At 35.4% G+C, this 24,385-nt stretch overlaps 2 long non-coding RNA genes across 4 annotated transcripts in view; one reads left to right on the top strand and one right to left on the bottom strand.

Moving 5' to 3' along the window:
• The window catches only part of LOC113895402, a 675,663-nt gene that overhangs the window by 593,779 nt on the left and 57,499 nt on the right, over positions 1-24,385 (top strand). For all 3 annotated transcript variants that reach the window (XR_003511837.1, XR_003511839.1, XR_003511834.1), the window contains one exon: positions 20,894-23,246. This is a non-coding gene — a long non-coding RNA (uncharacterized LOC113895402). The remainder of the gene's footprint in view (positions 1-20,893; positions 23,247-24,385) is intronic.
• Positions 20,015-21,081, bottom strand: LOC113895574. The gene is made up of 2 exons (XR_003511884.1): positions 20,981-21,081; positions 20,015-20,681 (listed from the first exon to the last, which is right to left on the bottom strand). It is a non-coding gene; the product is annotated as an uncharacterized LOC113895574 (long non-coding RNA).

Below are 24,385 nucleotides of genomic sequence, written 5' to 3'. Positions count from 1 at the left end.
TGAAAATCGACCTTTTCGAGTCCTGTGGACACTGCTGTTTTCCAGATTTGCTGGCATATTGAGTCCAGCACTTCACAGCATCGTCTTTTAGGACTTGAATAGCTCAACTGGAATTCCATCATCTCCACTAGCTTTGTTTGTAGTGATGCTTCCTAAGCATCCAAAGTGCCTTCCAAAGTTTTTTTTTTTTTTTTCTTGACTTCACATTCCAGGATGTCTGGCTCTAGGTGAGTGATCACACCACTGTGGTTATCTGGGTCATTAAATCTTTTTTGTATAGTTCTATGTATTTTTGCCACCTCTTCTTAATATCTTCTGCTTCTATTAGGTCTATACCATTTCTGTCCTTTATTGAGCCCATCTCTGCATGAAATGTTCCCTTGGTATCTCTCATTTTCTTGAAGAGATCTCTAGTCTTTCCCATTCTATTGTTTTCCTCAATTTCTTTGCACTGATCACTGAGGAAGGCTTTCTTATCTCTCCTTGCTATTCTTTGGAACTCTGCATTCAAATGGGTATATCTTATCCTTTTCTCCCTTGCCTTTAGCTTCTCTTCTTTTTTCAGCTATTTGTCAGGCATCCTCAGACAACATTTTGCCTTTTTGAATTTCTTTTTCTTGGGGATAGCCATTCCCTTCTCCCGCAGATCTTCCTGACCCAGGGATTGAACCCAAGTCTCCTACACTGCAGGCAGATTCTTTACCATTTGAGGCACCAGGGAAGCCCTAGAAATATCATGATGGGACCTTACAAATGCATTCTTAGATGTTTGTTATTCTGTATATGAGGAAAGACATTTTGTAGTATAATCTAAGCAATAAACCTTTTGAAATGAAACATATTGTCCTTGCTTGCTCAACATATGTAGGAAATTCTTGCATGTACACATGCACATGTTAACGTTTCAGAAGTTCAGACTGAATAGTTAAATAGATCCATTCTCCACACCCTGGAAATGTGTCTCCTAGGGACCATCTTTGTCAAAATCAAATAATTACAATAAACACAATGACTACTGAGGCATTATTTGTGAAGTGAATAAAGCAAATGAAATTAAATAGTTAATTCTGATGCCAACTCTGACTACAGTATAAGCTATGTAAAGCAAGTCTTACTTCAAGTTGTTAGATTATTTTTTTAACCAAAGTATGTATTTAGCATATCTAAATGTTGTTTTTATTTTCAATCATCTTGGTTTTTCTCTTTTCTGCCTTAAAATAACAAATAGATGCTCCTTTTCTTTAAAATTGAAGACAGTGTCATATAGATAGTTTTAATTACTGAACTGTGAGTAAATAACATTACACATGCACACACATATGTTCTCTTTTCCTATAATATCCTATTTTCAAATAAGAAAACACACATTTGGACAAGCAACCATGGAGTTTATTTGTTAGAAATCAATTGGAAATTATTTTGAAAATAATCAAGGTATATAATCTATCTTGTAGTATATTCGAACTGTTTTAATTAAAGGAAATATTCAACTAACAATAATTTTATTCAAGGACCATGCATGACACCTGAACTTTATCTTTTCCTTTTCTGTCTTTGATGCGGAGTTGGATATGTTTTTGCCTGTGGACTAAAACAGATTCTGTACCAAACACTAGCTTCTTTTGGTGCTTTCGAGGTACCACCACACTGAATGCCAGACAATGCTTTCCAATATACATCCCACAAAGTATTTGATTTTTATCATATTTAAAACAGAATGAATTTTGAAATATGTCATAGAATTGTTCTTAATGTCCAGATTTTTACTTAACCATCAACGTCCACGCGCACCATAGAGCTTTTCTAGATTTTCTTTTCATATCTTCCCACCCAACCCTTCTTTACGCCTGTTCTCAGTCATAGTCCTCTTTCGAAGGTACATATGACTTTGACATGTTTTATTATTTCTGCAAGATGTTAAGCTTTTTGAAGACATAAAAAGAGTAATGGCAATATTGACATTGTTGTAGCTCCTTGTCTGTTTTTATTTTGGCTACAGCAGATTGAATTCAGTAAATAAAGATTTGGCATAGACACGGACTGACCAATAGATGATTGACGTCCCTACAAGAAAACAAAAGTATGTGAAGTCACTGAAACTCAGATGATAAAATATGTATATATATATATATATATATATATATATATATATATATATATATATATAATGCAATTCAAAACATACATATATAAAAATATAAAGAGTATGTAGTTTAAGGATGAATAACCAAATTATATCTTCTAAACAGTATACTGACCTTACACTCAGTGTGATAGACTAGCTAGGCATTGAATGTTATGGCAAGTTAAGGGAGCACATTATTTCTTCTAAAAGATTTAATTTTTTTAAAGCAGTTTTAGGTTTATAGCAATATGAAGAGGAAGAAATATATGGAGATTTCCCACATGACCCCTATTCCCCACATATGCATAGCCTTCCCCATTATCATAGCCACCCTCCATGAGAGGGGTACATTTGTTGCAATTAATGAACCTACTTTAATACATCATTATCACAAAAGTCCATGAAGTTTACATTTGGATTCACTGTTTAAAAAAAAACAAAACTATTTCCTTCTTTTTGACTGCATTGGATCTTCGATGGGAACTCCTTCGTTGGAGTTCGAGGGACTCCATTGCCATGTCTTCTGTTATTGTGGAGTCACGGGCACTCAGCATGTGGGCTTCAGTAGTTGTGACACATGGGCCTAGTTGCCGCATGTCTTTGCGATCTTCCCCGACCAGAAATCAAACTCGTGTCCCCTGCATTAGCAGGAGAATTCTTAACCACTGGCCCACCAGAGAAGTCCCCTAGGACTCACTCTTGATGTTGTTCCTTATATGGGTTTGGACAAATCTGTCACCATTCTAGTATTCAGAGTAGCTTCACTGGCCTAAAATCCTCTGTACTCTGCCTAATCACCCCTTCCTTTCCCCAACATGCTACTGTGAACATATGTGTGAAGGGTTTTGTGTAGAGATACATGTTTTCAACTCCTTTGATTAAATATCAAGGAGCATGATTCTATGATAAGAATATTATTTTTGTGAAAAATTGATAAAATGTCTTCCAAAGCAGCTGGACCATTTCACATTCCCACCAGTAACAAATGAGAATGCCTGTCGCTCCATACCCTGTTCAGCACTTGGGGGTGTCAGTGTTTCAAATTTTGGCCATTCTAATCAGTGTGTTATTTCAGTCTGCATTTCCCTGAAAACATGATGCATAAAGTTCTTTCCTACATTTATTTTCCATCTGTATATCTTATTTTTAAATGATTGGAGCAGAGTCGACTTACAATGTTGTTTTAGTTTCACTATGTAGAACAAAGTGTGTCAGTTGTACATATACATGTATTCACTCTTCTTGTTTGTTTTAGATTTTCCCATATAGACCATTGCCGAGTATTGAGTAGAGTTCCCTGTGTTATACAGCAAGGTTTTTATTAGTTATCTATTTTATATATGGGAGAAGGCAATGGCACCCCACTCCAGTACTCTTGCCTGGAAAATCCCATGGATGGAGGAGTCTGGTGGGCTACAGTCCATGGGGTCGCTAAGAGTCAGACACGACTGAGCGACTTCACTTTCACTTTTCACTTTCATGCATTGGAGAAGGAAATGGCAACCCACTCCTGTGTTCTTGCCTGGAGAATCCCAGGGACAGGGGAGCCTGGCGGGCTGCCATCTATGGGGTCGCACGGAGTCGGACACAACTGATGTGACTTAGCAGTAGCAGTAGCATTTTATATATAGTAGCACGTGTTTGTCAATCCCAATATATCTTCTTTAGTGAGGCACCTGTTAAGGTCTTTGTGTGTACTCAGTCATTTCAGTCATGCCTGATGCTTTGAGACCCTGTGGACTTTAGCCCTCCAGGCTCCTCTGTCCATGGGCTTCTTCAGGCAAGGACACTGGAGTGGGTTGCCGTGCTCTCCTCCAGAGTTTCTTCCCAACCTAGAGATTGAACCTGCATCTCCTGCAAAGCAGGCAGATTTTTGTATCCACTGAACCAAGGTCTTCGGCTCATTGTTTAGTGAGATTGTTTGTTCCTTTTTGTTGAGTTTTAAGAGTTCTTTCTATATTTGGATCAATCCTTTTTCAGAACTTTTGTAAATATTTTATCCCAGTCTGGTGCTTATCTACTCATTCTCTTGCATATTATTATTATTTTTTTTTCTGAAAGACTGTCTTGGCCTATTACAGAACTGGGACTCTATATTCAACCAAAGTTTAATAACCAAGGCCACTAGTAACGACACTGTGTGTTCATGCTAAGTTGCTTCAGTCGTGCAACATATGCACTGTTCAACCCTATGGACTATAGCCCTCCAGGCTCCTCTGTCCATGGGATTTTCCCGGCAGCAATACTGGAGTGGGTTGCCATGCTCTCCTCCAGGGGATCTTCTCTACCCAGTAATTGAACCTGTGTCTCTTATGTCTCCTGTATTGGCAGGAAGATTCTTTATCACTAGTGCTACCCAGGAAGTCCAATAATGACACCAATAAAATTAAATACACATAGAAAATTAAAATTATGGCAATATATTCTGTTCAGTAAGTACACTATACTATGTTTTCTAAATATGTAATATTTAGAATATTAAATATGTAAATATTACATATTTAGAAAACATACAGAAAATATATTCAGTGTGTTTAAAGTTATTTCCCTGTTAATAGAATAACATTCCATTATTTAAAAATAATTTATGGGATATTCCATTCTCTTATAATATAATATAGACTATATAGACCTGTAATATGTTTCTATAGTTAAAGAGTTAGGAACAATAAAAGAAAGAATTGATTAAAGTGGATTCAATTCATGCACAAATCATTCCTTTTTTTTTTTTAGTTACACATGGTGTTTGTGAAATAAAAACTGCTCTTAATTTATGAAAGTAACATTAATAACAGTATCTTTGCATTAATCACAAAATTAACATTGTTGATAAACAATAACCCATGTTGTCACTCATAATAGTAGGCCAATAGAGATGATTTTGCTTGTAAAATATGAACAGTAAGTTCCTTGTGTAGACCATGAAATGATTCTAAATGTAGGCATCCCAAAGAATTTTCATTTGGTTCTAGAAAAATAAAGATGTAAAAAATGATGTAGTTGGACCAATGGCCATCAATATGGGACTAATCTGAAGCATTCACATTATAAATCTGGAATAAATTTAATACAATTGACTACAGATGGCAACATATGAATAATCCACGTTTTGCTAATTCGGCCCACTCTTGTTCAACCACAGTCCTTTTAAAGAGACTCTGTCATCACTTGCAGAAGATATGCAGACCTGGAGGGTGACATTACACCAGCACACCACAAGGTAGTGGGGAGGATGAGGGCAATTTTATCTGGAATGAAAATTATTTTCAAGTATCGGTAATTGACAGTACACACGTGAGGGGAGCATCAGGTCATATGTGACTTTTGAAAAGTAGAATGTGCTATCTGTAATTGAGAACAGACAGTGGAAGAGGATGTGGTGAACAGAAAACCAAGGTGCGATTCCTTATGTGCAGTTAGATCCTTAAGTATCTTGTAGAATGAATTGCCTCTACCTTTCTAGGATGGCATTAATTAACATTTATTCTATTTTTAATTCTTTAAACACTTTATTGTACTTGGATATCATTTGAGTATATTCATTTCACTGCAGAAAGACACTCCTATTAAATAATTCAATTGCTAAAAGGAAATAACTAACAGGTGTTCCCAGTTTTGAGTGCATGCCCTTCCCAGCAGTACTTTCCATATTGCCTCAATCCTAGGATCGAGCAGGTCCTGTCTGCACACCTTGGGCTCATGCTCTACTTGTTTCTAAAGGTTTTACCACTTACTTCTGGGGATGCAATTTGTGAAGTCATGTGTGAACATTTGATACTAAGTCAAAGGAGCCTTTGTGGTGTCTCTCCTTAGGTAGAAAGTCAAGTCGGCTATTTTAAACTTTGTTCCTTAACTCTTCTAATAAAAATTTCTATTTTATTAACCAGAAATGTTTATAGCCTTTCATTCTCATTAAATCTGAAATTAGTTATTGTGTAAGGCATAGCTACTAAGTGGATAAGAAAGATGCCAGACCTCTAAGATTGCTACACTTAGTAAGTAAGCCTCATTTGTATGTGAACCAGGAAATAAAATATCATCCATATTTAAGATGAATGCTTGTTTTAAACAGTCCAATTAATACAACTAGCAGCTTTGCCTATCTGCAACATGTTTAACTACCCAACTTTATTAATTTTAAACTTGACATGATTTATCTTCTCCAACTTTTGGTACAGTAGTAGGACTGATTAAAAGTCCCAAAGAAAGAGCATTTATGACATACACTAAATTTATGGTCTTGATTTTTTTTCTTACTCTCAAATCAGTTTATTTAAGGGCCTTTTAATCTGGTTTGTAAGCTTTCAGGGGGATGATCTTGGTACCCCAAATTTTTAAATCAGCCAAAGCCTGAAAGGATCTGCTAATTACTTGTGAGCCAAATCTTTAGACTTGAGAAGGCCCAGATATCCAAAAGCAGCAAAAGACACATTTTTAAAATTAGTTAAAGACATATACTGAAAATTGCATATTATTTAGTTTCTCTGTTTTGGAAGAATGAAAATTGAATTGTATAATTCTGTAGTTACTGCAAGAGTAATGGTTAAAAAACTCTAAGCCACTTAAAACACTGATGTTACCACACACTTAAAAACATTTTTTTCTCCAATGTGAAAATGTTATACAAGCAAATATAACCATACATGGATGAACTTCATGCTCATCAAAGTTGGATTAGAGAAATTAGTCTGAATCATCAACTATACCAATTGACATAAATTGCTTAGCAACAGACCCATAATTTGAGAGTGTTCAGTAAATATTAATACTTTTCTATACCTATTAAAGGATTTTTAACTTGACTTTTAAATGCATGTATGAACTAATATAAGTAATGATGAAACCTCATTTTACATGGCCAATATTTTGAGAAATCATGTTTATTTAAAACTTCTCACTTCAATTAAAATGTTTTCATCACCTCCCATCTGATACAAAGGTAATGAATGGTCATAATTTCTTAATGAGTCTTGATGATCATAAGGGCAAAAATAATAAGCAATTTAATTCTTTATATTAATTGTTTGAAGTCAGTTAATTAAAAAAGGTTTTATTCTCCACTACTCATTTTGATTTTCTAAAGAAATTTGGGCAATATTTTCTGAAGATTCCAGAATGTTTTTCATTTGTGTAATTTACTAATTATGTTTTATGGTGTCTTTAAGCATATTTTTCTGGAAAAAGTCTTATTTTTCATGAAAATAATAATTCCATTAGGAGCCTTCGCCTTTACTTATGTGGACTCGGTGGAGTATTTTGACTTCAAGATTATGCAAGTTATTATTTACTTACTATCATTATTCCAATCTAGGCTTTGATTTTAAATTTCACATTGTGCTCAACATAGTTAAATTGCCAAGTTGTGTCCAACTCTTGTGACCCCATGGACTGTAGCCTGCCAGGCTTCTCTGTCCATGGGATTCTCCAGGCAAGAGTACTGGAGTGGGTTGCCATTTCCTTCTCCAAGGGATCTTCCGACCCAGAAATCGAACCCTGATCGCCTGCATTGCAGGCAGATTCTTTCCCGACTGAGCTATGAGGGAAGACCATGCTTGACATAGTTTTATATTTCTGTGACTTAAGTTTAATTTTGTTAAAAGGTAGACTGAGGCATATCAACATTTTAAACATTTATTTGAGGACAAAAAATGATTTGAATCTGGCAGCACCAACTGAAAGTGGTTAGAAACTCTCAGAAGGGCTTTACTGTTAGGAACTATAGGATAGACTTTTTAACAGAGAAGACAGTGAAGCAAAGCCAGGAAATTTGATGGCTATAGCTTAATCAGTTGCCTAATTTAGGAAAGGCTTGTTGGCTGTTTGTGATTGGTTATCTTTAGGTTTCAATTTCTTATCCTTGATGCATTTCAGGCTTAGGTTTCGGTTCACTTACAAAGGCACCAAAGCCACCTCCTATATATCTCATGCCCTCCTTGTGTAATTCATTTAATGATTTCAATCTGCTTTATATTTTCATGAGCTACTTATTTTTTTCTGCATTTTCATACCATTTCTGTCCACTGTCACTCCTCCCACCTTGCCAACCACCACCATGCAAGTTTCAAGGAGGAAAATAAATTTTCTTTTGCCCTTCTAGTTTCTTCTGCTGATCTAAGAATTAATGTGAGACAGGATAACAGGGTAAAATAAAAATTGATTTTGTATATACAAGAGTCTAACATACATGAGGTTCAAAGACAGAAAGGTAAAATGAGGTATATATTCCATTGTAAGCTGAGAAATTGGCAGGGGTTTGGGGTTCCCAGGATAGACCATCCACAGAAGAATACAAAGAATAGATGCTCCATCATTCGAGCTTCCCTGGTGGCTCAGATGGTAAAGCGTCTGCCCGCAATGTGGGAGGCCCGGGTTCGATCCCTGGGTTGGGATGATCCTGTGGAGTAGGAAATGGCAACCCACTCCAGTACTCTTACCTGGAAAATTCCGTGGACGGAGGAGCCTGATAGGCTACAGTCCGTGGGGTTGCAAAGAGTCGGACACGACTGAGTGACTTCACTTTCACTCTCAATTTAATGTTTAGTCTGCCATATAAGGTGGGGCCGCTAAGATGAAATGTATCTCCGGTAAAAATCTCTATTTTCTTGGACAAATCCTTAATTTAAATTCTTCGAGGTTTCTCTTGAGACTTCGGTTCTCAGTTGCCATTAATTTTCAGGTCTACTATATCCTTCTACTCTTCTGTCTATTCATTCTATTAATTCTGAGAGTATTATATTTAACCTTCAACTAAAAATCTTTATGTCTATTTAAAAAAAAATTGTAATACATTATAGAACTCTATGTAACTTTGTTTCATATTTTCCAAGTCTCCTGTAGATGTGTTATTATACATTCATAATTAAAAAAAAAAACTAAAAAAGAAAATAATAACAATAAATTTCATGAGAAAAAGCACTTCATTTTACAGATCATCTTTGCTGAAATGGCCTTGAGTCATTTTAGGAAATTATATGAAAGAAATTATTTAAAAGATTCAAATCTATGTAGACTAGAAGTTAAAAAAAAAAGAACATAAAGAAAAAGACTATAAGAAATAGTGTGGTATGTTGTGGTACAGGTATTATTTGTGCAGGAGTTCAGAACAGATTTGCCCAAAGATGTACCACTTTGATACATGGATTGTTTTGTGGGTTTCCCAGGTGGCGCTAGTGGTAAAGAACCCATTGCCAATGCAGGAGAGGTAAAAGACAAGGGTTCAATCCCTGGGTTGGGAAGATACCCTGGAGAAGGAAATGGCAACCCACTCCAGTATTCTTGTCTGGAGAATTCCATAGAAGCACTATGAATTAATTCAACATAATTAAGATTTATACAATTTTCACACAATGCCCTTCTCCAGAGGATCTTCCCAGCCTAGGCATCGATCCCAGGTATCCTGGATTGCAGGCAGATTCTTTACCATCTAAGCTACTAGGGAAGCCCATTCACACAATAGCAGGATACAAATTCTATTCAAGGTCCCATAGACTATAAACGAGGAGACACTGGAACATATCCAGAGACATAAAACAAGGTGCCAAAATTTCATGGTCTAAGGTATTGAAATCATATAGAGTCTGTTCTCTTATCACTGTGGAATTATGTTAGAAATCAATATCAAAAGATATTTGAAAATAACCCACTTATTTTCAAGTGCAACGTGGTATTTACCAAGACAGACCTTTAAGTTAGCTGTTGAAAACCCTAATAAAGTTTAAAGATTGAAAAAACATGGAGGGTAATTGCAGAGAATAAAGCATTTAAATGAGAAATTAATAACAAAATGAGAAATTAATAACAAAGATACTTAAAACCCCATGTATTTGGAAATTAAACATCCTCTTTTAAATGATGGGTGTATCTAAGAAGCCATAACAAGGAAAATTAGAAAATATTTGTAACAGAATAAAAATGAAAAGAGAATTAATCAGAATTTGTTGCATGAGCTGAAGGTGCTCAACGCAACTAAATACAATGTTTCTCACTAAATTTATGAAAAAAAGTAAGCAAAAGGTATCATAGGGAAGAAAAATTTATCCAATTTTCTACTTTGTCCCAAGTTCCACATTTTAATGGGCTTCCCTGGTGGCTCAGATGATAAAGAATCTGCCTGCAATGCAGGATACCCAAAACTTCTGTTTGTATTCTTTGATAACACAAGAAAGGAAAACGTAAATGAAGGGACAGTGAATGGAAATTCCTAAGTGGGAGCAGTTAGTATCTTTTGAAATTTAGAAAATGTTCAAGAAGAAAATAAAAAGGAAACAAAATGGAAATGAGACAAGAGAAAATTTCAAAAATTGTAATTTAGCTCAGAGGTCAGCAAGCTGTAGCTGGCAGCTCAAATCCAGGACCTGTTTCTGTACAGTATACTTGCTAAAAATAGTTTTTACATTTGTACATGTTTGAAAAAATAAATATATTTTATATATGAAAATTGATAAATTAAAATTGTGTTGTCCATGATAAAATTTTATTGGAACATTGCCCCTTTCTTTAATTTATGTGTTGTCTGGACTATACTACAATAGCAGAATCAAGCAGTTATAACAAAGACCATATGACATGCAATACTTAAGGCATTTATTATCTAGCCCTTTACAGAAAAGTCTGCTGACCTCTGATTCAAAGCATTTCCCAAGCAGATTTTCCTAGCTAGTCAAATCACTGTTTACTGAATAACACTTTGGCATTTCAAGTCTAAATAAACCAATAAGCAGTCAGTTTGTTCAGATTTTTCCATGAGCATTTTCTTTACAATAACACAAAATGCAAAATACTGTAAAAACAGTTTCCTTGATGCATTTGTTAATTTAAAAAAAATAATAAACTTTATTTTGAGATAACTTACATGTAGCCCTAAGACATAAAACAAAGGGATACCATGTATTACTTACTCAGTTACCAGTTGAAAATAATAATATGAAATCACAATCTAGATATTAACCTGAATACAGTTAATACAGAATATTCTCATCTTACAGGATTCTTCTTGTTGCCCTTTTATACCCACTCCTGGTTGCCTCCCACTTTCCCCCTACCTTAACCCCTTCCATTTTCCATTTCTATAATTTTATCATTCCAAAATTTTAGAGATGCAATCATAAAGAACAGAACCTTTGGGGAGGGACTTTTTTCATTCAGCATAAGTCTCAAGAAATCATCCACGTTGTTGTGTGTGAATAGTTAGTTCCTGTCTATTGCTGAGGAGTATCCCATGGTAAAACCCATGGTATGGGTTTATCTGTTTGACCCCTTATCAACTGAAGAACACCTGGGTTATTTCTAGCTTTGAGTTATTATGGAAGAAAAAAAAATGGCTATAAACATTCATATACAGGTTTCTGCATGAGTATAAATTTTCATTTCTTTGGGATAAATGCCCAAGAGGAAAATTGCTGGGTCGTATGGTAAACATATGTTTAGTTTTAAAAGAATGTGCCAAACTGTTTTCCAGACTAACTGCACCATTTTAAATTCCCATCAGCAATAATAGGAATGATCCAATATCCTCACCAATGTTTAGTGTACTCACTAATTTTTTTAGTTTGAGATTTTCTAAGAGAAGTGTAGTAACATCTCATAGTGGTTTTAATTTGCATTTCCTAATGACTAATAATGTTCAACATCTTTAATGTGCTTATTTGCCATCTGTGTATCCTCTTGGATGAAATGTCTCTTCATTGTTTCACCCATTTCCATTTGGATTGTTTGGTTTTTTTCCTGTTGAGTTGTGAAGGCTCTTTATATTTGCATGTGTGTGGACTAAGTTGCTTCCATATTGTTCAACTCTGTGTGACCCTAAGGACTGCAGCCTGCCAGGCACCTCTGGCAGTGGGATTCTCCAGCAAAGAATATTGGAGTGGATTGCCAATTCCCTCCTCCAGGGGATCTTCCTGACCCAGAGATCAGTTGAACCGGCATCTTTCATGTCTCTGGCATTGGCAGGGAGGTTCTTTACCACTAGCACCATATTTACTAGATACTGATTGTCAGATATGAGGTTTGAAAATATTTCCTTTAAATCTGTAGCTTGTCTTTTCATCCTCTTAATGGAAATTTTTATGGAGCAAAAGATTTTAACTTTGATGAAGACTAATTTACCATTTTTCTTTATGGTTTGTGATTTTGGTGTCAATTTTAGGAACATTTTGCCTAGCCTCAGATCCCGTAGAATTTGTCCTATGTTATTTTTGAGACGATTGTAATGTTATATTTATGTTTAAGTTAATTTTTAAGTATTTTAAGTAATTTTAATTAATTAAAATTAAAATAATATGAATAATAAAAAATAAAAAATGAAATAAAATTTTAAATACAGAAGTTAATTTTTAAAATTTTGAGTTAATATCTTGCCTGGAAAATCCCATGGACAGAGGAGCCTGGTAGGCTGCAGTCCATGGGGTCGCAAAGAGTCGACTGAACGACTTGACTTTCACTTTTCACTTTCATGCATTGGAGAAGGAAAGGGCAACCCACTCCAGTGTTCTTGCCTGGAGAATCCTGGGGATAGGGGAGCCTGGTGGGCTGCCGCCTCTGGGGTCGCACAGAGTCAGACACGACTGAAGCGACTTAGCAGCAGCAGCAGCAGGATATATATTACTCTTTTTTCTTGGTTGGTAGATGTTTAATTACTCCAGTATCATTTGTTGAAAAGATTATTTTTTCTCCATTGAGTTTGTTTTTGTGTCTTTTTCAAAAATCAATTAGGCACATATGTGTGGGTCTATTTTTATATTCCCTGTTCTGTTTCATTGATTGATGTGTCTGTTCCTTCACCAATGCCACACAGTCTTGATTGTCATCAAATAGGAATCTAATACTGTATTTATTATAAACATATTATTATATATATAATCTTATACTTAATATTAAGAAATATACTATTATAGAGTGAGTTTTGAAATTGGATAATCTTCGCAATATATTTTTCCAACATTGTTTTAAGTATTCTAGTTCCTTTGCAAGTCCATATGAAGTTTGGAATAATTTTATCTGTTTCTACAAAAAAACGCTTGCTGGGATTTTGATAGAGGATTACATTAAACCTATATATCAATTTGGGAAGAATTGACATCTCAACTATGTTGAGACTTGGAATCTGTGAACACATGTTTCTTCCAGTCTCTTCAGTTTCTCTCCTCAGGATTTGTATAATATTCAGTATTCAAGTTTTTTACATTTATATTTAGATCTATACCTAAGTATGTCATTTTGAGTGATTTTTATTAGCATTGTATTTGTATTTTTATCTTTCATTTTCTTTTTTTTAGTACTTTGTTACCCTAGCTAGAATAGAACTTGCATATTAAGTTAAATAAGAATAGTGAGAGTGAACATTCTTACCTTATTGCTGATTTTAATGAACAGCATTTAGTCTTTTCCTTTAAGTATAATGTTGACCATAGGGTTTTTTGGTAGAAGATCTTCATGAAATTGAGGAAATTCCCTTTATTCCTAGTTGTAAGAGCATTTTCAATCATGAATGGCGGCTGATCTTTTCAAATGCTTATTCAACACCCATTCATATATTCATGTGGTTTTTTTAGCCTGTTAATATGATACATTATATTCATTTTAGAATATTGAACTAGCCTTGAATCCCTGGAATAACCCTCTACTGTTGTAGTATATAAGTCCTTTTATATGTTGCTGAATTCTATTTGTTAATATTTTATTAAAAATTTTGAAGTCTATTTTCTGAAGGGATTGGTCTATACTTTTTTCCTACTGTCTTTGTCTGGTGTTGTTATCAAGATATTAGTTTCAAAAAAATAAATTGGAAATTGTTTCCTTTTTTATTTTCTCAAAAAAATGTGTAGACTTTGCATTAAATCTGCTTTAAATATGTTAGAATTATTCAATATAACTGTCTAAGACCATAGATTTCTTTTTGAGGGAGTTTTTAATTATTAAGGTGATTTTTAAATATAGCTGTTCAGTTCAGTTCAGTTCAGTTCAGTCGCTCAGTCGTGTCCATCTCTTTGCAACCCCATGAATTGCAGCACGCCAGGCCTCCCTGTCCATCACCAACTCCCGGAGTTCTTTCAAACTCATGTCCATCGAGTCGGTGATGCCATCCAGCCATCTCATCCTCTGTCATCCCCTTCTCCTCCTGTCCCCAATCCCTCCCAGCATCAGAGTCTTATCCAGTGAGTTAGCTCTTCACAGGAGGTGGCCAAAATATTGGAGTTTCAGTCTCAGCATCAGTCCTTTCAATGAACACCCGGGACTGGTCTCCTTTAGCATGGACTGGTTGGATCTCCTTGCAGTCCAAGGGACTCTCAAGAGTCTTCTCCAACACCACAGTTCAAAAGCATCAATTCTTCGGCGCTCAGCTTTCTTCACAGTCCAACTCTCACATCCATACATGACCACTGGAAAAACCATAGCCTTGACTAGAAGGACCTTTGCTGGCAAAGTAATATCTCTGCTTTTTAATATGCTGTCTAGGTTGGTCATAACTTTCCTTCCAAGGAGTAAGCGTCTTTTAATTTCATGGCTGCAGTCACCATCTGCAGTGATTTTGGAGCCCACAAAAATAAAGTCTGACACTGTTTCCCCATCTATTTCCCATGAAGTGATGGGACCAGATGCCATGATCTTCATTTTCTGAATGTTGAGCTTTAAGCCAACTTTTTCACTCTCCTCTTTCACTTTCATCAAGAGGCTTTTTAGTTCCTCTTCACTTTCTGCCATAAGGGTGGTGTCATCTAGGCCTATTCAAATGATCTAGTTTATATTGAGTGAGTTGTAATTTATGATTTTGGAGAATTGGTCCATTTTATCTAATTTGTCTAGGTTCTGTGTTTGTAGTTTTTCATTATTGTTTTTAGATATCTACAAGGTTCTGTAGTGATACATCCTATTTCATTACAGAAACTTATAATTTGTGTCTTCTGTCTTTTTTGTTAGTCTTCCTGGAGGTTTGCCAAGTTATCTTCTCTTTTTCCTATTAGTTTCTAGTTTGATTCTATTGCAGTCAGAAAACATACAAGATATGATTTCACTTATTCTTGATTTGTTCACATTTACCTTATGGGCCAGGATATGGTCTGTCTTGGTATATGTTTTGGGGGACTTGAAAATAATGTGTATTATTCTACTGTATGATGATATGCTCTAAAAATGTCAATTAGACTCTGTTGTTTGATGATGATGAATTCTGTATCTGTGCTAATTTTCCATCTAGTTGTTCTAACAATTGTTGAAAGAGGTGTGTTGAAGTCTACAACATCAATCATGGGTTTGTCTGTTTTTCTCTTCTATTTTGCCAGTTTTCATGCTACACAATTTGCATCTCTTTTGTTTGAAATATACACACTCAGAGTTGCTATGTCTTTTTTTAAAGCATTTTATGTTGTTGTCTCTGGTAATTTTATTGAAGTTTTTTTGTTTTTGATATTAATATTATTTTCTTTGATTAATGTTTGCATGAGATATATATTGTGTCCATCATTTTACTTTCAAGCTGTATATGTTATTAGGTATGAATTTCTTGTGGATAGCATATAACTAAGCTGTGATTTTTTTTTTCCCACTCCATTGTGTAGATCTCTGCACTTTAATTGGTATATTCAGACAATTTAGATTTAATTTATTTATAGATATGTTATACTTAAAGCTTGATGTTTCGTCCTTTGTTTTCTATATTTTCTGTTTTATTTCTCCTACCTTCCTGTGGGTTACTTGAAAAATTTTTAGAATTTTTACTTACCTAGTGTTTTTCTGTATATCTGCTTGTGCATTTTTTGTGGTTGTTTTATATATTAAATTATATATACATAACTTATCAGAGTCCACTAGTGTCTTCATTTGCCTATTCAGATGAAGTATGTAAATTTTACTTGCTTTTTGGTACCTTTATCCTTATCCATTTATAATATAATTATTTTGAATATTTTTTCCACCTGCATTTAGAATCACATCAGACGGTGATAAATTTTTATTTTCGCCATCAACCATAACTTAGAGAACTCCAAAGAAGGAAAGTCTATTATTTTTACTCATATTTTTGTTGCTGGATTCTTTCTTCCTTTCTAAAGTTTTGCCAAGTTTCTTCTTTTATCATTTCCTTTCTGTTTAGACAACTTCCTTAACCATTCTTTTAGGGTAGATTTACTGTTGAAAATTATCTTAGTGCCCCTTTGTCAGATACTGGTTTGATTTGCCCTTAAATCCTAGAGGATATTTTCCATAGATACAGGATTCTGGGTTAACAGTTCTTTTCTTTCAGCCATTAAAAATATTGTTCCCTTCATCTTGGCCACCATGGTTTCTGATGAGTAACTCACTTGTCAGAATTTTTTTTTTTTCCTTTATACGTAAGGTCATGTTTTTCTCTTGCTGTTTTCAACATTTTTTTCTTTGTCTTTAGTTTTTAGAGGTTTGACTAAGATGTGCTTTGGTGTGGATTTCTTTGGGTATTTCCTGCTTGTGGTTTGATAATCGTCTTGAATCTGTGTGACTTCTGCTAAATTTGGGGAGTTTCCAGTCGTTAATTCTTTGAGCATGTTTTGTACATTGCCCTCTATATCCTTTCTTTCTGGGATTTCAGTGGCATAAATATTTTTTCTTTTCTTATAGTTTCATAGTTGCATAAGGCTCTATCACCTAATTTCTTTTTAAGTGTATTTTCTCTGTGGGGTTCAGATTAGGTGATTTCTTTTGTTCTCGCTTCCAGGTTACTGATTCTTTCCTCTGCCCTCTCCATTTGTTCTTTACGCCAGCTATTGTATGTCCCGGGCTTCCCAGCTGGTGCTAGTGCACCAACCACTTGCCAATGCAGGAGACATGAGATGTGGGTTCTATCCCTGGGTTAGAAAGATCCCCTGGAAGAGGACACAGCAACCCACTCCAGGATTCTTGCCTGGAGAATCCCATGGACAGAGGAAGCTATAGTCCACGGGGTCGCAAAAAGTCAGACACAACCATGGCGACTTAATACACACACATTGTATTTTCTAGTTCAAAAATTTCCATCTGATTACTTTTATATCTTACATTTATTTGCTAAGACTTTTTTTAAGTTTATTTCAACCATGTTCATAATTGCTCACTGAGGCATTTTTATGATGGCTACTTTAGAATCTTTGCATGGTAATTGTGGTATCTCTGTTATCCTGGTGTTCATGTGCATTGATTGTCTTATTATATTCAGCTTGAGATCATCCTGCTTCTCTGTGTGCAAGATCTTTCCAGCTGAAGCCTGGACATTTGGATGTCATGTTATGAGTCTCTGGATCTTATTTAAAGCTTCTATTTAAGCTAGCTTCCCCCTGACACTAATCCAACAGGAAAAAGGGGGTACACTTTCAGGTTTAGGTAGAAGTACAGGCACCCTGTGGCCACCAATGACACCTAACTTTTTGCTTCAGGGAGGGGTTAAGTATTCCTCTTCCCCAGCAGGCCTCCAATGATACCCTCCTGGCCGGGGAAATTTGGAGAGGTTTTTTTAATTGTTCCCTTTGTGCCTTTTCCGGCTTACAGGTTGAGGGGTGGTGGGGTGGCCTTGTGACTGCTGGGAAGTTTCTAATGTCCTGACTCTCCGCTAGGTATCCTTTGTCTGACATCCCCTTAGCAGGAAGAAGAAGCTTGAATCATTACTTTTGGGTTTGGGTGGGTGTTCAGCCTCTTTATGAGTCTCCATTGAGACTGTATTTGGGAGGAAGAGTCCTCATTATTCCCTGACAAGGATGAAAATCCAAATTTCCTATTCAGACATTCCTACACTGCCCTGGGGTTAGCAGGGAGGAGTTGTTTGGGGTACTTTGTTCTAGCCTCACAAGTTTGGCACTAGCCCCTGCCCCCCAACTCTGCCTTTGCAGGCATGGGGTGGGTGTGTGGCGTTTGATGAGAGCAAAGTGGTATTGTCCCTGTGCTTTCTGTCTTTTCAGCCTACTGCTTTTCTGATTTTGACTGTAGAGAACAAGTTTTTGTTGGGAAATTTCGGGATTGCACCAGTTGGTGTCTCTGGGTTGCAGGCTTCCTCAGCCTCGAGTTTTGGATATGAAGCAAAATTAAAATGCAGGGAACTCGCCATCAGTTGTCCCTTGGGTCCTAGGGTCCCTAACTGGACTATCTTTTCTCCATCTTTGAGAGTCTTTTTACCTTTGTTTTATAGACAATGTCCAGGTTTTTTCATTGTACCTAGCAGCAGAATTTAGGATAAACTACTCCATCTGCCTGGAAGTGAATATCTGCCACATCTTCTGTTTTTGTTTTTTCAGTTGAGGTGTCAATATATACTTTTCAAATGAGGTTCTCTAAGGAATCAGGCAGAATTGTAAAAAAGTTCTAATTGTATTTTGCATTAAAAGGAGTAAATTTTAAATAGCAGATGACAAAGTATCTCTATCTATAAGCTATTTTTTATATCCATTTCATTCCACTTTCCTATTCCTGTCACTTTGTTTCTTGACTAGCAATAATGCTCCTTTAGGATCTACAACACTTCTGTTCAGATGTGAGCTTTTCTCACTTGAAAGTTCTTACTGAAAGACTCCTACTTGGGGGCGTGCCCATTTGATTCATTGCTGCTCCCCTATGTCTACCACAAGGCCTGGCCATATAATACTACTTAATAATATCTATTGAATAAATGAATGAGAACTCAAAATTTAACTGTTTTCTTTCTATGAGGGCTTGTCTACTTTCTTCTTACTATGCTGAAGCATGGGGCACATGTGTCTGCCATGCTCAATTCTCCATCCGGCACTCTAAAGCATGTACTTAGGACATTAGCAAAATTTGTCCAGAATTTTGCAATCTAGAAAAAAAGCATTTTTAAATTCAGCATGTGTAAGCTTTTGTTTTATGGTTTACAATTGTTTGTGTTCTGAATTACAAATGAGGAGGACACCAGAATGGTTCCCATGCATGTGTGTGTACATATTCATTGCTACGATTCCTTAAGAAGGTGACCCAAAGACCATGACTCAAAAAAATGCATACCTTTTTCAGGGTATTTCCTAGATCACTTGTGCTTTTTTTTTTGGATGATTTTCTTTTATTAGGCAAGTCGTGGTTTGATAATTTTTTAAAATATTTTTCAGGTATTGTGAAGTGTGTGTGTGCATCGGGGTAGGGGTGCCTACATGGAGGAGGCATAACATTGGTCTGTAGTTTTGTAAGGCACTGAATATAATTTGAAAATGTTGGTAACAGAGTTCTAAAGATCCTCTCATTAATTGAAAAATTGAAACACTTTTAAATGCGGGTAGAACATGATTCTTTTCAGTACTACTGAGTATGTTTGGTTTAAATACTAATAAGACTTGCTTTGTTTGGCTTTAAGATTCTGCTTAAGGAAATGGAGAAAGATTTAATTCACTGTACTTTTGTTAGAAAGTATGGAAATGTTTGTCCACGGGAACTTTCGTCGCCCGCTAGATTGGAAATTCACCAGGGAGAGGGAACCATTTCATTTTATTGCCTAAGAGCTGTTGATATATTTCCTGCATCTTTCAAAGGCATCTTTCATACCATACAGGAAAACTGTAGCTGGTGAAGGAACAGAAAGAGCACTCCTTACATGAGTCAGACTCGGCAAACTTGCACAGCAGCTGTGCTAGGTGCTGTGAAGGATTATCACAGGACCCAGTTGCAGTGGTCTGTGTGGTCGAAGAGACAACTGGCTCCCTCAGGGGACCACTTTGATGGAGACTGCGGCAATAATGCGTTCCCACTGTTGCTAGTGGATTTTGTGACCATGTAGTATAAAACTGGTGCCAGATAAAATCAGAAAGTAATAAAAAGCAAGACGAAACTCAGAGATTGTAAGTCTTCACGTGAGGGACTGAAACGAATGTCCTGGGCTTGTTGCATGCACTCTTAAGGAAAAAGGAGCCTGAGGAAGGGATGCCTTTAACTCGAAAAACTTGCAGAGACTTCAGTCTTTTCATTTGAGAACCACTTGGGTGTGTTGTGAAATAAAGTTGCAGAGTAGGCATGTTCAGACCTTTATTTGCTACATTTAGTAGGAAAGATTCCCCTCCTCCCTCCTAACTACAAGAAGCCAGAGTTTTCCGTGCAAACTGGAGCAGGCGTTGCAAGAATCAGATTCACTTTGGACGACTCTTCACATTCCAAGTCATCATTGCATTAGGCAGCACAATTCCATCTCTGGTTGATGGGCAGAAAAAGTGGGCAGCTTGCCAGGTAGACGTTTCCATGACTCCCAGCCCCCAAAGGTGATGCGTTTTTCAGCTAATTCAATGAAGAGTGGGCTGAACTTTGGGTCTAAACGAGACAATAGCTGCCTTCGCAGTATCAGCAGAATGGTTGATGGGAATGCACTCTACATTTGGCAGAGGATCATGTGACCTTACGACTGAGATTTTGTGATGGTGCCAACGGAGACTTGGAAAGCAGGAACCGTCCTGACTTTTTTCTTCTTTTTTAGCATGGCTCAGAAAATGGTGGATCTTAATACTTGACTTTAGCCAGACTCAGCAAGCGACTGAGCTTTGAAGCACAACTTCGCCTTTATTCTGGGTTTTTGGCAGGCCACCAGGAGGCTGTCCCTTTCACGCCTGATAAATTCTGCTGCTTATCTCTAAATGGGGGTGGGGGGGGGGGAGAAAGAAAGAACATATAAACAGAATATTGAGGCATAACAAGTGAATCCTAAAATTGTATGTGCTTTTTGTTTTTTGCCTTTTCTTACTGCTGATTCTTTTTTTTTTTTTTTTTTTAATGTTAATACCCTTTTTGCTTGCTGAAGAATCCAAGTAGTTTTTTTTTTTTTTTTTGGTTTGTACTGAACAGGCATTTGAACTGGGCAAACAGGACGGCAGCAGCAGTGAGCGTGAGATCATTGCAGCAGTGTAGCAAACTGGCACCCTGCCTTCTCACCCTTTTGGTTCAGGAGACAAACGTGTGCAATCCTCATTTCTAAAGTCAGCAGAGCCTGGAAGGATTCCTGGTCTCTCCCACCTTCTACCATTCTGCTGCCAGGGACGGCAAGGATTGGTGCAGCTTCTGCGCAGTGCTTTGTGCTTGCAATACCGAGAAGGAAGAAAAAGAAGACAAGCACCCTGGTCCTCTTTTTTTCCCAAGAAATATCAGGAGGCATGAAGAAAAAATCTGAGTTTGTCCTACTCCATACAACAGTGCTGAAAAAAAAAAAAGAGAGAGAGAGAGAGATGCTCCTGCTCAAAAACAAAAACAAACAAACAAAAATCCAAACCAAAACAAACTAAAAAAAAGGCAAACATTGGCTTGTATTTAACTACAGAGACATCGCGCTTTGTAAAGCAGCTTTGTAAGGCAGCATAAGCAAATGAGCCTTCTGTATTTGTATTATTGCAAAAATATGGCATAATAAGCAATTTATTGCACTTGGTGAAATCGCACCTTTCGTATCAGGTATAACTTTTTTTTGTTGTTTCTTTTTAAGTCTACTGTTATATAAAAGGGGATCCTTGCACTTTCAGTTTACTCTTTTATAACTCATCTCCCACTTTATTCTTATTAACTTTTTCCTTTTGCTCTCTTGCTCTAATCCTGAGTAGAATAGAAACTTTAGCAAAACTAGAGAAATCTCTATGAAAAAGACGGTACCTGTTTTAATTTTTGTTAGACATAGAAGTTTTGGAAAAGCATTTATATGTTATCTGTGCTTTTTGTGTACAGTATTACTTTTTGCTGTCAAGAAAAGTGAACATTTAGCCCTAGTTGGTAAAGAAACTAAATCTTTCATGTGATGTGACTCATAATTTGAAATATGAAAGAAGAAACTTTTTGAACTCTTAAAACAGGGTTGTATTAGAATGTGTGTTAAAATTCTCTAATAAGTGAAATTTAGTTTGAGGGAAGTTATATCTAATTTACTTACCAAGATTTCATGTGACAAAAATAAGGATGAAAAGATCATGTTCTCAGTTGCTAAGTAGAAAAAGAGCTTGTTCCACAATAATACTGACCTTTAAAATATATTTAAAAGAAGCATTTGTCTTAGAGCTGTTAGAAATATCAATTAGGTACTTTAGCGGAAAAAGTACACACAAACTTGTTTTACGTTTAAAGCAATGTATTGGCTCAGCATATAATGCATTGCATTCTAATTATTTTGTGTGTTTGTATTAGTAAATTGCTGAGCAATTTAAGCATTTTGTAACAAAAACCTAGTTTTGCCTAATTCAGTGGGAAAGGATTAGCCGATGTATTGCACCTATTTTAAGTTTTATTAAAACTGTTTCTAAACATGTTTTTAAATTGTTAAAAAAAAGAATGCTTTTGAAATATAGAGCGTTTATAAAGACTATAATTTGCACGTGAAGAATTGATGCTATAATATTTTCCGTGAAAAGAATAAACTTCAAGCAAACTGTTGTGCTTTTAAAATCGTATTTTATTATAATAGAAATATATAGGGTAAACAATGAAAAATACTACAGAGGTGATGAATTCTACCTTCTGTTTTGTCATTATACAAAGAATTGTGGGAAATTACAAATACCCTATATACTGATAACATTCAAATAAAATGTTTTATTAAGTTTATTGGTTATTGTTCACTAATTATTTAAAAAATAGCTCTTGTTCCTTTATGCTGCCTCAGCTAATGAAACATCAACTTTCACAGGCTTAATTAACATTTATAAACCTGTTTTCATGTTTCAAGATCCTTTAGTTGAAAAACATTATTTTAAATGTTATTTTTAGGAGCCATTAATCTCTACACTCTTAATTATCTTATTAAGCTCCATGCCAAATCCAAATCTCTTTTCAGCTTTCACTAGTTCATTGTGCAAAACCTAGTCGCTTCTTTAACAGCCATGCCTCCTTTCACTTTCAAAACTGTTACTGTGAAAACAACACCAACCAAAATGAATGCATAAATGCAAACTATGAAACCACATTATATGTCATATGAGTAGCCTTGGGTGGGGCTCCATGAGTCTTCCAAGCCTTTAAAAAAAAAAAAAACTTTAAAAGGTTTTGCCCATTTTGGTATTGTGTTTTCTTCTCGATCGACTACCTTCATTCCCACCATACACCCAGATGCTTCTCCTAGACAGCAGTTGTCTGACATTTCTCCTTTTGTGGTTGTTTTAGGGAAAAACTTAAAGTGGATATGAGAAGTGAAGAAAGTGATCATAGGAGAAAATCATCTCAGGTAAAACTAAAAATCAAAAGAGCAATTAATATTTAATATTTTTAAAGAAAAAATAATTTTGACTATTTAATTATAAGACTATGTTTCATACTCTTTATGGATTTAGCTGTTGGAATTGTCATTGATGGTTTGAGAGTTTATAATATTACCTACCTTTTTGGAAAATTTTTGTCTCTGTCTGGGATCAATGTACAGTTTGGGTCCCTTTGAATATAGATCTAAATATCCATTCCTATAATATAGGTGAAATACTGTTGAATAGAAAGTAATTTAGGAAAAAGACAATATATTTTGTCATTTGTCTGTCACACCATATAAAAGGAAGTGAAATCTGGGGAAAGGGAATGAAGTTCTGCTCTTTTTTTGTGATCTACTAAGAGAATGAAACCAAAATATACATTCTTATGGTTAAGATAAAACCCCAAACAAATGTTGCTTTGATTTCATGTCTAAATTTATGAATATATGTTGAAATATTTTTTGCTACATTTGAATGTCTGAGTGTTGATTTTTTTACTATAGTTTTTAATAAGCATGGGAATAATTAGAAAACAAAAACTAATAAAAATTATGTAGACCACATTATCTATAATCTGTAACAAACATTTTATTTCAAAACATGCAAAAACACTAATTTTTATGCAGTACTATTAGTTTTCACAATGAAGATATAATTGAACATGCTAAATATTGTGGATTAAGTGAAACGATTAATAATGTACAACTTATAATTTTGTTGCCGTTGAGTTGGGAATTTTAAAAATTGTGTACGTGTGTGGCTTTATGTTTACTCTTTGTGTGTTTGCTTATTGTTCTGTGATTTAAAATTTTTTTAATAACAATTATTTTTGCCCAACCTGTTGACCAGATGAGAGTTGTATGTAGCCATATCAGATGTTTTAAGTACATATTTTTTGAAAAATAAATTTCAATATATTGTGTTTAAGGGACAAGATATCCCCTTTCATGCAGTTGATCTGGAGTATAAATGTTGGCACACAGTAGTAGTAATGATGCTATTAATGTATCATTAATGTTTGTTTTCTGATATTAATTTACCCAAATATTGTTCATTTAACTATAGACATGTATATTTAAGAATTTAAATAACTTCCTGTGCTCTTTGTGTAATCAACAAA

This window comes from Bos indicus x Bos taurus, chromosome 1 (assembly GCF_003369695.1).
Source record: "Bos indicus x Bos taurus breed Angus x Brahman F1 hybrid chromosome 1, Bos_hybrid_MaternalHap_v2.0, whole genome shotgun sequence".
NCBI classification, from domain to species: domain Eukaryota; kingdom Metazoa; phylum Chordata; class Mammalia; order Artiodactyla; family Bovidae; genus Bos; species Bos indicus x Bos taurus.
This window is presented reverse-complemented; position numbering and strand designations above follow the sequence as displayed.